Source organism: Puma concolor, chromosome A1, assembly GCF_028749965.1.
Source record: "Puma concolor isolate L17-30 chromosome A1, mPumCon1.1.hap2, whole genome shotgun sequence".
NCBI classification, from domain to species: domain Eukaryota; kingdom Metazoa; phylum Chordata; class Mammalia; order Carnivora; family Felidae; genus Puma; species Puma concolor.
In genome coordinates this window covers 72927007-72939405 of record NC_141667.1, presented here as the reverse complement: position 1 = coordinate 72939405, position 12399 = coordinate 72927007, and the positions used below count along the sequence as shown (strand labels likewise).

Sequence of the window (12399 nt, the reverse complement as noted above, 5' to 3'; positions counted from 1 at the left end):
TTATTATCTTTGAGAGACAGAAACAGAGTGCAAGTGGGGGAGGGGCGGGGGGGGGGGGGACACAAATCCAAAGCAGGCTCCAGGCTCTGAGTTGCCAGCACAGAGCCCAATATGGGGCTTGAACTCATGAACCGTGAGATCATGACCTGAGCCGAAGTTGGATGCTTAACTGACTGAGCCACCCAGGCGCCCCCAGATATATTCTTCAACTTATCAAGAGGAGACTTTTACCAACATACAATCAAAATTTTAAATATTCACCTGTTCTAGCTAAAACTATGCATTCATTCTCATTATAACCTATCGTTACAAATACGTACTGAAGGCAATTGACAGCACAACCATAAGAAAACTGTCTCCCATAGGACTTCTACAGATGCACATAGGAAATCAATTCCTATATTGACAGGATAGGAAAACACAGAAGTCCCAACTGGGAAACTTTCCTGCTGTGCCTTTACCTCATACTACTCTAAAGCTGTATAAATATTAAAAGGATAAATTCATTTTATAAACAAACTAAACATCAACCCAATGAGACATTTTCACCTCAAAGTAATAAAGAAATCAATTTGGATCCCTTTGGGGGGAAATTAAAAACAGAGTTAAGTAATAAAAAACAAGCTAGTACGTTTGGGAGAAACATTTTTATGGGATGAAGGTTGGAAGTTGCAATGATAGTGTGTGGGGGAAGAGGACAGAAATAAATGTAGCAAGACTTAAATAGTTCTTTGCTTTTTTTAATGTTGAGGGATATGGTATTTAACCTATGGTTCCTTTGTTTGTGCACCCGCCTGTATAACATTGTGCCTTGAGGGTAATTGCAAAGGCACAGATATTGATTTGCTCCCTTTAAAAGAAAGGATGATGTTCTTTCTTGCATTTAGCCAAAAAAAGAAGGGAAATTATTGTAAATGTATTCTATTCTGCTCTAACATTTTTTAATTAAGCTACTTTTCCTTTTATGGTTACAGTACTTAGATTAATCAAGAGTGTAACAGCTGCAGCAAAGAATCTATGGGTTCTTTATTCTAGCACAGAAAAATAAGCCTCCCAAAATAGGAGACTACGTAACATATTCTTTTACGAAAAAGCCTTTGATAATTACTCCCAATAGTTAAACATTTCTTTCAACCTTTTACTCTATTAATCTGGATGTCATATTTCTACCTTTAATAATAATTTCGGTTACTCATTTGCAAGTGTATCTCCTCAGATTCAGATAATTCTTCATCCCTATTTGACTTATTACCGTCTGCTTCTTCCGCTAAAGATAGACCATGTTTAATGACAATATTATGCAAAATACCACCCGGCAGGAATTTTTTGCCTGCTTTACGAGGGCAAAGAAATAATGTTTCCCCAGATTTGCCTAGACATCAAAACCTCAATTTTAGAATATTCTCTGGAGTTAACCTCAATAACCATTCAGATAAAAAAAAAAACAAAACTGATTTTTATTACTTTTTCATTGGCAGAGACATTCAAAGGGGAACCAAAAAGAGGCAGATAACTTAAAAACAAACAATCTGAAGTCTATAATTGTGTTTTAAGAAAAAAATTAAAGTTATAAACAGACAGCATTTTATAGAATTACTCTAAAACCAAATTGTCTGAATTTATAAAAAGCCATGCATTTCTGAAGCAGATTGTCTTAAGATGAATGAATCATGACATGATCCTGGGTACTTAGCTATGACATCTGTTAGGTGGTAAATTGCATCGCACGCCACATGCATAATGAAGGAGAGAACAGTTTTTAGTTCCTAGAGTGTTCCTCATGTGAAGATGTACAAATAGAGGCAGCAAAACCCAAGCCAGATGGAAGAGTCCTGATGCTGGAGACTGCCTGTGACTTGCTAGTAGTGCTAGGTGTCTCTTAAAAATGTATAACCTGATGAGGTCTCCAGGGAAATGTGTTTATAAGCTGTTCAATATTCTATGTTATGGCAAAGCAGTGCAGTTACCGTGAAGAATCCGTGCCAAAAGTTAGACCACCCCTGTGAGAAGTAGCTACTGGGTTAATACATGAGTTGTTTATTCTTCACAATGAGACATGCAGAAAGCATTTTAGAACTTAGTATAAAAATAAGAATAAATTAGTTAACAAGGAAAGTTACTTTGAAGATTGAAGACTGGTTTTGTATTTTATAAATGAGCAAATACTGTGTTTCATACTTAGGGTAGATAATTGTGGAGTGACCTGATGTTGGGTCAGGAAATAACTCACCAGGTTCCATTATTTACCAAGCTAAATATAATCTTTACACTTACTAAAAGGAATGTGTAACATGCCTTACATATATATGTGCAGAAACATGCATTTATGTCCTATATACATACAAATATATGCATGGACACATTTACATTTAGTTTGTCGATTAATTGTTATACTTACAGTTTAGGTCTGGGACAGTCTGTCAAAAAAATGCTAAGATTTTGATCTTCTGGGAGCTGGGTGAAAAAGAGGTATATTAGAAAGTCCTCCCCTTTGGAATGTACATTTACTCCTATTTTGAATTGCCCTCAAGGGGAACTTTGCTGTCAGTCATACAGTCAATCATTCATGTTCCCAAGTTTTAATTCTGCTAACTCAGTAGCCATAAGATAGAACAACTTAAAGACTTCACTGTATCCCTGTAATATGAAAAATGTAAAAGACTGGGAAATCACTTAGTGGGTATTTTGAGTATCAGTTTTCTTTTCAACTTTTCTACAGTGGGCAACTTATTTAATGCCTAAATGTTCTTTCTCCGTTCCCTTCACTGGGGCACAATACTTAACAGTGCTTGGTTTGCCAGCACTGGTGATAGATTCTCTGCAAATTTAAAACACTTCCATGGGTTCAAGCAGAGGGAGGTGTATCACTGCCTGTTGGTAAAGTTGGCACTTACACAATACAGACATAACACAGAATTTGTCTTTCCCAAATGGGATAGAGAGGAGTGCTCTGAAGACTGGAAACGCTGAGAATCCTTTCGGAGGCAAAATTAATGACAGAGAGACTGCTTCTTTCAGGTATGTAATTCTTCATTCAAGTAAGGCTTGACTTCCTATGATATGGAACTTAAGGAAAAGCCTCAGGATTTGGAGGTTAAAATTTATTTGTTTCTCTCAAGCCATAAAAGAAGAGTCAGAGTGAATTTTACAATACAGAACAAAAATAGTTTTCATTTCATGAAATTACAGTTTTAGAACAGTACATAAAATTGTACATTCTAACTAAAGAGTATTTCAAATACATAGAAATGTATATTTAGAAAATAATTATCAAGAGATTTACCAGCCAACGAACAACTATAAATATTTTGATATATTCCTTTTTATTTTTTTAATGTATCAGTGAGTGTTTTTCCCCAAAGCTGTAATCATAATGTTCGTTGGATTTTGTCTTTTTTCATTTTTTATATACTACTTGTGCTCTTATTGTTACCTACTCCTCTTGAGCAAGGCTAAATTCTACAGAATAATCCATCACATATGTATATTCATAGGTATCTGCTTCCTCGTCATTGCATACTTAGGTAGAATAAAAGTTTTTGCTTTCATAAATACTGCTACTGTTAATATTTTATTGTTTACATTTTATTTTATATATACATCATTCTTTCAGGAGAGATATGTGAATGAAAAGATAATAGCATCTAAGAGTGTGGTCTTTCTCACTAAATTGCTTTCTAAAATTACCACCAGCAATTATAAAAAATGTACATTTCAACTTCACTCCCCCCAGCCATATTTTTTTTTCATTATCTTTTTAAGCGTTTTTAAAATTGAGAGGTTAAATACAGTAAATCATTTTAATTTGTGTTTATTTGGTTTTTAGTGAAATTGGGCATCATTATTCCAGATATGTGTTTATGGTTCTAATTTCTCTTTAGCATAGTTTTTTGTGTTTTGGCCCATTTTGTTCTTTTTTTTTTTTTAAGTTTATTTATTAATTTTGAGAGAGGACAAAAGAGACCATGAGTAGGAGAGGGCAGAGAGAGAGAGAGAATCCCAAGCAGGCTCCACAGAGCATGACATGGGGCTCGAGCCCACAAACTGTGAGATTGTGACCTGAGGCAAAATCAAGAACTGGACCCCTAACCAACTGAGCCACCCAAGCACCACCCCCGCCCCTCCATTTTCTTAAGTTTTAATGTTGGTTTGTTCAGTTTAATGATACCATTTTTTATATATTTTATTTGATATTTGTTATAAACAGTATTAGCCTTTACTTTTTACATTGTCTGATATGCTTCTCTAAAAGACTGATTCTTTTAATTTGGTTACGTTATGCAGAAATACTCATTTTTTACTAAAATTTATCAGTTTTTTCCTGCCTTTGTAGGTTTTTAAAGCCTTTTTCTCTTAAGATTATACTTAAGTGTTCATTCCTAGATTGGTTGTTTTTATTGCTGCTACTGCTGTGGTAATATGGTGGTGGTGGATATTCAGCCTTTTGATATTTTGATCTTTAATATTTAATGTTCCAATTCACTTGAAGTTATTTTAGGTGATAAAGTGTGAATATATAAATTTACTTTTGTCCAAATGCCTAATCAGTTATCACAAGTACATTATGCAGTTAAATTCTAAATGCTTACATGGAAGTTTTAGCTTATATTTATTGCAATAAAATTATTAAAATGAAGAGATTATTACATCAAAGTAAAATTCTGCCCTGACTTAGGCATTTATGGAACCAGAAGCCATAATCACTAAGTGTTGCAGGGCTTTGTAACTAAGCCTCTCTCTCTTCTCTTCCAGTACCAATCAAAACTTTATTTTCTGTGACTGGTGCCAGTTGCTTTTTTGACCTTATACAAATGAATCAGTTGACATAATAATCATTCAACTCATGAATAACCTTTAAAAAATTCTCACATACTTATCAGTGGGAGGCCCACGTTTGGTAAAACATTTTGACAATGTCTATCAGATTTTTAAAAGTATATATTTTGGGGGCTCCTGGGTGGCGCAGTCAGTTAAGCATCTGACTTCTGCTCAGGTCATGATCTAAACAACTAGTGAGTTCGAGCCCCATATCAGGCTCTGTACTGTCAGCAGGGAGCCCGCTGTTGATCCTCTGTCTCTCTCTCTCTCTGCACCTCCCCCACTCATGCTCTCACTCTCAAAAATAAATAAACATTTAAAAAAAAACATATATTTTTGACCAGAAACTTGTCTGTTGTAATACATGCCCTACAGATATATACCTGTAAGTGTATGCTGATGTAGACAGAGACTAGGATGTTCCCTGGAACACTGTTAGCAATAGCAAATAGTCTAAGTATAAATAAACTAAATGTCAGTCAGTGGGGAACTGTTTATTCAAACTATTGAATTTTGAAACAATACAACACTATGCAGCTACTAGAAGAGAATGAGGTGGAGCAGGGTATGATGACATGGAAAGATCTCCAAGGAGATTTACTAAATTGAAAATACAAGCAACCAAAGATTGAAGATAGTACAATCCCTTTTACATACATTGTGATAAATATGTTTATATGTGTGTGTATCAATGTCTATATAGATACAGTAATTGAAATGGGAAATGTGTACGGATATAGATAAACATAGATATAGAGCTATGGATGAGAACATGCATATGGATGAAGATATAGCAGTACATACAATTACAGACATAGAAATAGAGCTGGAGATAGAGACATAGAGATTGCCCTCATTTTCCAGAATTCAGCATGTCCAGTGCTCAGACACTTGACTTCTTTATGTCTCTTCTGTTCTCTAGTTATGGTCTCATCCTTAATGATGTCACCCAGATTCTTGACTTTAAATACAACCTATGGGGCTCCTGGGTAGCTCAGTTGGTTGAGCATCCAACTCTTGAGTTTGGCTCAGGTCACAGTCTGAGGATTGTGGGATGGAGCCCTGTGTTGGGCTTCATGGTGAGCGTGGAGCCTTCTTTAAGATTCTTTCTCCCCCTTCCTCTTTCCGTTTCTCCTTCTTGTGTGTTCTCTCTCTCTCTCCCTCTAAAAACATAAAAATTAAACAATAAAAATAATAAATACAACATATATGCTGAAAATAGCAAAGTTTATGTCTCGAGCTGATCTACCCTGAACCTATTCAATCATTTATTCAAGAAAAACAGGGTCAAAGCAATGGAAATTCCACAGTAAATAAGACAGCTATCCAGGCCTTTATGAAGCCGTACTTCACATATTCATTTAATTATCCTTGCAAGATCTGAGTTTCCAACACTAAATTCCAAGATTTTTCTTACCTCAATCTCTTCTTCCCCATATTTCCCCATTTTATTAAGTGGAAATGTCATTCTTTTAGTTGTTCAGGCAGATACACTATTTTTTTATCTTCTATTTTTTTTCTCTTATCCCACATCCTACACTATGTAGGACCAATATTGTAATTAATAAGACATGAATATAATATTTGATTTAATTATATATGCTGGGGTTATTTATGATATTTTCAATTGTAAAATGTTAGTGATGTTAATTTAGCATGATTACTAATTACACCTGGAAAGATCTCTGACCAATACATGTTTTATGGGTACATCATTTTTTTAAACGTTTATTTATTTATTTTGAGAGAGACAGAGCGCGTGAGTGGGAGAGAGGCTAGGAGAAAGGAGAAAGAGAAAATCCCAAGTAGGCTCCATGCTCAGCATAGAGCCCCATGCAGGGCTCAGTCCCACCACGTCAGGATCATGAACTGAGCCAACATCAAGAGTCAGATGCTCAACTGACTGAGCCACCCAGGTACCCGTAGGGGTACATCATTTTTATCCACATTAAATATTTTGCTACTTAAGGTGATATTAGTACCAATTCTAGTTTAACAATTGTACATATCATGCAGATCCAGAAATGCTTTTTTGAAGAATGGAAGTGATTTTTGGTAGTATGTGAATGTTTTGTTATTTATAGTAACAAACCCTCTTTCCTGATTCGCATGTATGAAGAAAAATGTTAAAGGGTTAAAGGTCTATCTCCTATTGACTCTAATTCCCATAGGGTCTAATATTCATTAGTGTTCCAAATCAGACCCTCTGAAAATAGTATTAACTTTTCCAGGCCACAAGCAATGCATAAAGCTTAGCATGAAGAAATAAAGAAAAATCCAATTAAAATGGCATCAGAACATTCAGGTGGTTGTCTATGGTCCCAAAAGGACTGAATTGAAAACTCATCAAAGTACAGGCTGCTCTCACTCTTTTCTCTCTCTGCCTCTCACCCTCTCCCCCATTTTCTCTTTTTTTCTCTCTCCCCACCTTTCTCTGTCTCTGTCTCCCTCCATTCCCCATCTACTTCCTCCCTCCCTCCCTCACACCCACCTATACATACATATTTCCTTCATGCTCAACAGATAAAATCATATGAACAACTTCTTAAGAAATTTTATCACTTTCACATAAAGACCTACTGAACAAAAATATATCTCTAAGAATTAAAATTCCACCAATACCAATCAAAATATGAATCTACTGATTTGAAACATTTAAACTAAAAAGAATAACATGGTTCCAAGCAAGTAATATAAGCACCTGAAGTGGGGAAGTCACATGCAAGGAGGCTGGAAGAAGCATTTCTGAATTCACTAAAATGAAGCTTCCAAAAACCAAGTGGCCAGCTGGGAAACCCAGCAGCTGCACACCTATTAGCCATTTTCATGTAAATTATGAATCCAGCAAGCAAGTCAAAAATACTGACAAACATTTAAGCTAGAGTTATAGTCACTAATCAAAGGCTTGCCTTCACCTGTGCTCAGTGGGAACTGTGCTTTATTCCTTTCTTGGCCTTTACTTTCAAGCTAACGGAACACAATTAACCAAGAAGCAGCACAATTAACCAAGAAAAGCCATCAAACAGTAAGTTATTCAGGAAAATGCCATGCCAATGTATTTCATTCTTGGCTCCCTCTAAAGCAGACAATTTTATACCCTTTTATATTAAGAAGAATAAGGATATACGGCACTCCACTTTCCTTCTCCCTATGCTGCTGCTGTTCCTCTTGCCTTTCTGAATCCTCCTTGAATTTCTTCGCTGATTTCTGTCCCTCTGATAACAAATTAAAGGTGGATAAAACTCAAGTACCCATTTTTGGCCTTCTGTCTTTCTACTGTACTCTTTCCCATGACAAATATCACCATTCCAGTGGTTTCAGCTTTGTATCCATATGTGGTCTTCCATGAGAGTTGCTCTCACAAAACTTACCATGCTGAATGTTTAACTCTTAAAAAACCATGTTGCTCTTGTGTCTTCCATATCTCAATTAAAACCCCCCACACCCCTACCCCCAGCCCCAGTTTTCTAGATTCTTCAGGGCCACAACCATAGATTGCATTCTACTTATCTGGCCTCTCATACTAAATTAGTCACCAAATACTGTTGCTCTGACTCTAAAATCCCCCTTAGTCATTAACTCCCTGCTGTAACCTTCATTACCTCTCAGCTGGAATATAAAGATCATTATAATCGTCCAAATCCTATCCATCACATGGGGATTTGAGGCTGAAGAACAATCCAAGTGACTGGCAGGGGTTCTGCATGGTAGATAGTCTTCTAGGAGAGAGAAAGGTCAAAGTCTCTGGGGGATAAGAATGAGCCAAAGGCGTGGAAATTTGGATACAGACAATCTAAAGGCAAGAGGCAGGAATTAGGAATTTAAATTTGAGTGGAGCAGGTACGGAATAAGCAACATGGTCCTAAACAAATGCACTGAGTAATATGGGACACCTGTACTCTGCTTTGTCATTCAGTGAACTTGTGTGTATAGCTAGCCAACTGAGGAAAAATGCCAGGACGCAGTCTCACTGTGCTCATTCTCTATCCTCAAATCCCTCCTTAGTCCTGCTGGCATCATCTTCTCAAAGCCCAACTGTGATCCTGTCACTCCTTTGGTAAATGGGTCCCCTATGCATATAGGATAAAATCTAAACTGTTTCTCTTAGAATTCAAGATCCTTCTCAGATGAGGCTCTGTGGGTCCCCTCACCAGTCTCCCATCTTTTTGAATTACCTCCATGATGATGAGATACCCTGGGAAATGTGAGGACAAACAAAAGGATGTTATCTTGGAAACAGTGGGGCAGGGTCTTTCATGCTTTCTGAATACCCCATCACAATTAGAAAGCTGCTTCCCAAGATGCAGTGCATGAGTTTTAAAATCCTGTCATTATAGTTACTAATTTTTAGCTAAAACCTGATTGAGAAAGGCCCAAGATAACCCCATCTCCCAGTTGTGTCTCCTGCTCACCAGTGACTTTATACAAAATGGAATATGTTATAATCAAAAGCTTGTTTTCAGTCACCCTCTCTTTAATTTGAAACCTAAGTACTCAAGCTTACTTCTTTATCTCCATCACTTTAAAAAAATACCAGATAACATCTTTTCCATCAGTAGTATTCATTTTATTTGTATTCTTTTCATAGTTCCCCTGAGATGTCTCAAACTTCTTTTATTAAGACCCTCCAGGCCTTTCTGTAATATGTAATAAGGGTGTATTTACATCACACTCCCACTGAACAAATCAGTACAACATAAGTAAATTATTCCACAAACTTTCTCAGAGTCTGGCTCCTTGGCTAAAAACCATGTGTATCACAGTTTTTACAAAAACACATACCACTTCCTCAATAGAATGGGGTGGCTCCATCTGTGTGGTTCTATTCAACTATTGTACAGCATGTGAACACATATTTATGAATCATTTGTCCAACAGACCTTATTGGATCCTTAACACCTGCCATGTAAAACATATCTTCAGACATATGATAAAAACATTTCCAAACTCCTGAGAAACCAAAACAAAGCAGCTCTTTTTAAGTTTAATATAGCAAAGAAATAAATTTAGTTAAAACATATTCCTAAGCTGGACTTGAAAAAAAAAGTAATACCACTTTCAAAAGATGATAGTGAAAAAACCCTAAGAAGATTCAAAGGGATGACTGTTAGTGATGCGCAGGCCTCACGGCAGACCCACAAGGGTCTCTCTACTTCAGAGTAACCATGCCGTCAAAGCTCCCTCTTTCTTCTGACATCTGCCTTCTCATTAATTTTTAAACCCATGGATGTACTTTTAGGAAAGCTTTACCTCTTTTGTTTTTTACCTTTGCTGTTCCCTTCATTTTGCTATTTATTCTGAAAGTAATATAAAATGTACATAGTATCAAAGGATAGTGCTGATACCAAAAATGTTAAAATCATAATTTCACACCATTTTTGCGATGAGTAGTAGATTGCTGGTCCAAATAGCATCTGTCCTCAGAACCAACCGTCTTGTGACCGGAGTTGTTTTGGTTCATTCACATCTCCTGCTTTTCTCACTGTAGCATTACCCACTCAACACTGAAATAGCTAATCATTTCACTGACAGCTATCTGACTGATTTGTAGATAGAGTACTAAACAACTGGGTTGCCTGCTATTTCCCCCTGCATTTTCCCCTACATTGATCAAATAATCCTGAATCACTGTGCCGCAGCCTTCTTTCTCACCTATTGACTTCATGCTCATTTTCTTCTCTACAGACTCTATTTCATTTCCTCTTTATCTGACTCAGCCTCGTTTTCACTTTATCATAGGTAGCAAGTCAATTTCCAGTCACAGGTTATCAGTAAAGATTATCAGGGTGGACATCTGTCTCACACATGAAAAAAAAAAAAATCTGGATGATTAGATGTATGAGGACATATCACACACACACACACACACACACACACACACACACACACACAAACATGCATGTGCACTACCACTCGGTCAAACCTGTCAGCTGTCACTCTCGGCTCCTGGTAGTCATTTTACTTTGAATACCAGTGGCCTTCCAGGTTAAAAGGTGCAAAAATAAGAACAGGGAAAAGTCATAAATAAGTTCTTCTGATAACAGAGATTTTATCACTAACAGTGGTGTGATCACTAGATACACAGAATAATGAAAACTTAATTCTTCTTACTCTCTATAGAGAAGGTACTTAAACACATTTTAAACCTCTCGGGTGCAATAGTGTAGTACTTTTTTTGAAGGAAAGAAAAAGAGAAAAGAATTAGCTCACCCTTGTTATTTGAGATTTAAAACAATCCGGTAGTGCTAAAATTCCATAAGAGTTTACTGTTACTGTGGTAATAGAGACACAGTACTCTAATTTTTTTCAAAACTGTAATGTTGGTATATAGCCCATGACTATTTATATTCCTATAATGATAAAAGTTCAGTAGTAATTGAAATGAGAAATTATGTTGCTATTTTTTGTACTTGGAATTAACATTAATATCTTTATCAATTGTAGAGGCATTACACAGTGATAATCTCAAGTTTAAAAATGAAATGGCTCTTTTGGAAAGTAAAATGGAGACACCACACAGAGAGACTCTAATGTACCGATTTTCGTTTGGGGCAATTTTGTCCCTCCCTCCACGGGATATATCTAGAGACAATTTTAGTCATCATGATGTGTGTGTGGGGGGGGGGAGGAGGGTGAGGGTTGCTACTGGCATGTAAAGGGTAGAGGCCAGGGATGCTGCTGTATATCCTGCCACACCTAGGCTAGCCCCCCTGCCTTCCACTGCAACAAATAATTATTTGGCCCCAAATGTCAGTAGTCCCAAGAATGAGGAACTCTGCTCCATTGAGAAAGTATCCAAGGCCCAAGGAGATGCCCATGCTTCAGAACAAACAAAGGTAAAATTGGAAAATAAAAGCCTACAAAACTATGTTTGCAGTAAAATGGGTTCTAAACTACCAGTTATTACTTAGGAAAGAAAGATATTCTAGAACTTTTGAGTTTGAAGGGACTTGAGAAGTTATTCAATGAATCTTCACTTAACAGAGAGACAGAATCCCAAGTAGGTTCCATGCTCAGCGTGGAGCCAGACATGGGGCTTGATCCCATAACCCTGAGATCATGACCTGAGCCAAAATCAAGAGTTGGATGCTTAACTGACTGAGCCACCCAGGTGCCCCTAGTCTACATATCTTTTATACTTTTAACAAATTTTTTAAATTTGTTACTCTCAAGAAGAGATTTCGTTTGTAAAAATTAATAACTACTGGGGTGCCTGGGTGGCTCAGTCAGTTGAGCGTACGACTTTGGCTCAGGTCATGATCTCACAGTCCGTGAATTCCAGCCCTGTGTCGGGCTCTGTGCTGACAGCTCAGAGCCTGGAGCCTGTTTCAGATTCTGTGTCTCCTTCTCTCTCTGACCCTCCCCCGTTCATGCTGTGTCTCTCTCTGTCTCAAAAATAAATAAACATTAAAAAAATATAAAATTAATAACTTCCAAAGATTTTATACAGAGAGAAATTCATAGCTAGATCCAAGAGGGAAGATGGCCTGGTACAGTGAGGAGGCATGCCTCATGTTCCTCACCGTTTGCACACTCCTGATGGCAGTAGTGGGATGGGGAAGAACAATAGATGGACTTGAT

The 12399-nt window shown here is 37.0% G+C and overlaps 1 long non-coding RNA gene across 1 annotated transcript in view; it reads left to right on the top strand.

The window, feature by feature from the left end:
- The first annotated feature begins 2847 nt into the window (after window positions 1–2847).
- The window catches only part of LOC147584235 (uncharacterized), an 82134-nt gene continuing 72582 nt past the window's right edge, over window positions 2848–12399 (top strand). Inside the window, exon 1 of the long non-coding RNA XR_015255257.1 lies at window positions 2848–3018. This is a non-coding gene — a long non-coding RNA (uncharacterized LOC147584235). The remainder of the gene's footprint in view (window positions 3019–12399) is intronic.